The sequence below is a fragment of the Danio rerio genome, chromosome 13, assembly GCF_049306965.1.
Source record: "Danio rerio strain Tuebingen ecotype United States chromosome 13, GRCz12tu, whole genome shotgun sequence".
Lineage (NCBI taxonomy): Eukaryota > Metazoa > Chordata > Actinopteri > Cypriniformes > Danionidae > Danio > Danio rerio.
In genome coordinates, this window is record NC_133188.1 from 31,222,501 (window position 1) to 31,225,000 (window position 2,500).

Consider the following 2,500-nt stretch of genomic DNA (forward strand, 5'->3'; position numbering starts at 1 on the left):
GGTATTGTGGCTTACACAGAGGCCTTTTTCTGAAAATGCCGGTTTGTCAGCAGTTAGTGTTGTTATGTAAAGTTGCTGTCTTGCAGTGGCCCTTGGGTCAAGTGGTATGATTCTGGCTTTGGGTGCGAGAGTCCAATCGTCCAAATCCCGGACGATCCCTCGCTGCTGTCTTGTGTTTTACAGGGCATAATAGCTTTCATAAAAATGTCTTTTGAATACTTTCACTTTGTCAGCAGATAGTATCGCCACATAATATATTTCTTGCATATTGGCTAGTGGCTTGCTGACTTGGAGTATGAATCTTGCTCATGCCGCGAGAGCTCCCAGGTTCGAATGAATGGGTAAGCCCTTACAGTTGTCTGGTATTTTGTAAGGGCGTCGTGGGTCACACAGAGGCCTTTTTCAGAGAATGCTGGTTTGTCTGCCGAAAGTGTTGCCATGTGAAGCAGCTGTTTTTCACTGGCTCGTTGGTCTAGGGGTATGATTCTCGCTTAGGGTGCGAGAGGCCCTGGGTTCAAATCCTGGATGAGCCCTTGCAACTTTCTTTGGTTTTGAGGGACATCATGGCTTTCACAAAGGACAGTTTCAACGCTAGTGTGCAAGCATTAGATGTCAATTGAGGAAGGTCTTGGTTCCATGGTGTAATGGTTAGCACTCTGGACTTTGAATCCAGTGATCCGAGTTCAAATCTCGGTGGAACCTTTTCCTTCTTTCCTTACAGCTTCAAATCAGTGAAATAAATGAATGAGACCAATTTTAATCACACCAATTAGTGAGTGGTTGTGATACTAGGTGCTTACATAGCTATTTGATGCTATCACGATCCTCCTCCAACAACGACTTACATAATGTTATGTGTTTTTGCCATGCAGCTTAAATCTGTGAAATGGATAAGATCAATTTACCTCACTGAAGCTAGTGGACAAAAACAACAGCAATTTTAAGGTGACTCAACTTGTCGTTCTAGGGCTGCGAATCTTGTTTTGGGCAGGAGAAGCCCCGGGTCCATCTGACGCACAAGCCCGACTTCAACACTTGAGCTTCTGAAATTACGTTCTGACTCAATTTTTAAATAAAGAATTCTGACCATCTGCTGCTGCTGGTTCCATGTGAAAATGTCAAGCTTTAGTGGCTCGTTGGTCTAGGGGTATGATTCTCGCTTTGGGTGCAAGAGGTCCCGGGTTCAAATCCCGGATGAGCCCTTGCAGGTGTCATGTGTTTTACAGGGCAATATGGCTTTCATAAAACCTTCTTTCGAAGAATTCCAGTTTGTCAGCAGTTAGTATCGCCACATATAACATTCCTTGTCTGGTCGACTAGGAGTATGATCTTCGCTCATGCCGTGAGAGCTCCCAGGTTCAAATTTCAGTTGAGCCCTTACAGATATCTTCTGTTTTGTAAGGGTATTGTGGCTTACACAGAGGCCTTTTTCTGAAAATGCCGGTTTGTCAGCAGTTAGTGTTGTTATGTAAAGTTGCTGTCTTGCAGTGGCCCTTGGGTCAAGTGGTATGATTCTGGCTTTGGGTGCGAGAGTCCAATCGTCCAAATCCCGGACGATCCCTCGCTGCTGTCTTGTGTTTTACAGGGCATAATAGCTTTCATAAAAATGTCTTTTGAATACTTTCACTTTGTCAGCAGATAGTATCGCCACATAATATATTCCTTGCATATTGGCTAGTGGCTTGCTGGTCTAGGAGTATGAATCTTGCTCATGCCGCGAGAGCTCCCAGGTTCAAATGAATGGGTAAGCCCTTACAGTTGTCTGGTATTTTGTAAGGGCGTCGTGGGTCACCCACAGGCCTTTTTCAGAGAATGCTGGTTTGTCTGCCGAAAGTGTTGCCATGTGAAGCTGCTGTTTTTCACTGGCTCGTTGGTCTAGGGGTATGATTCTCGCTTAGGGTGCGAGAGGTCCCGGGTTCAAATCCTGGACGAGCCCTTGCAACTCTCTTTGGTTTTGAGGGACATCATGGCTTTCACAAAGGCCAGTTTCAACGCTAGTGTGCAAGCATTAGATGTCAACTGAGGAAGGTCTTGGTTCCATGGTGTAATGGTTAGCACTCTGGACTTTGAATCCAGTGATCCGAGTTCAAATCTCGGTGGAACCTTTTCCTTCTTTCCTTACAGCTTCAAATCAGTGAAATAAATGAATGAGACCAATTTTAATCACACCAATTAGTGAGTGGTTGTGATACTAGGTGCTGACATAGCTATTTGATGCTATCACGATCCTCCTCCAACAACGACTTACATAATGTTATGTGTTTTTGCCATGCAGCTTAAATCTGTGAAATGGATAAGATCAATTTACCTCACTGAAGCTAGTGGACAAAAACAACAGCAATTTTAAGGTGACTCAACTTGTCGTTCTAGGGCTGCGAATCTTGTTTTGGGCAGGAGAAGCCCCGGGTCCATCTGACGCACAAGCCCGACTTCAACACTTGAGCTTCTGAAATTACGTTCTGACTCAATTTTTAAATAAAGAATTCTGACCATCTGCTGC

The 2,500-nt window shown here is 44.5% G+C and overlaps 5 non-coding genes across 5 annotated transcripts; all 5 read left to right on the plus strand.

Annotated features, from left to right (window-relative positions):
* The first annotated feature begins 461 nt into the window (after window positions 1-461).
* trnap-agg (transfer RNA proline (anticodon AGG)) lies at window positions 462-533 on the plus strand. The gene has a single exon. It is a non-coding gene; the product is annotated as a tRNA-Pro (tRNA).
* A 97-nt stretch (window positions 534-630) lies between these two features.
* trnaq-uug (transfer RNA glutamine (anticodon UUG)) lies at window positions 631-702 on the plus strand. The gene has a single exon. It is a non-coding gene; the product is annotated as a tRNA-Gln (tRNA).
* A 428-nt stretch (window positions 703-1,130) lies between these two features.
* On the plus strand, window positions 1,131-1,202 carry trnap-ugg (transfer RNA proline (anticodon UGG)). The gene has a single exon. It is a non-coding gene; the product is annotated as a tRNA-Pro (tRNA).
* A 662-nt stretch (window positions 1,203-1,864) lies between these two features.
* On the plus strand, window positions 1,865-1,936 carry trnap-agg (transfer RNA proline (anticodon AGG)). Its single transcript has one exon. It is a non-coding gene; the product is annotated as a tRNA-Pro (tRNA).
* A 97-nt stretch (window positions 1,937-2,033) lies between these two features.
* On the plus strand, window positions 2,034-2,105 carry trnaq-uug (transfer RNA glutamine (anticodon UUG)). The gene has a single exon. It is a non-coding gene; the product is annotated as a tRNA-Gln (tRNA).
* The last annotated feature ends 395 nt before the right edge of the window (window positions 2,106-2,500 follow it).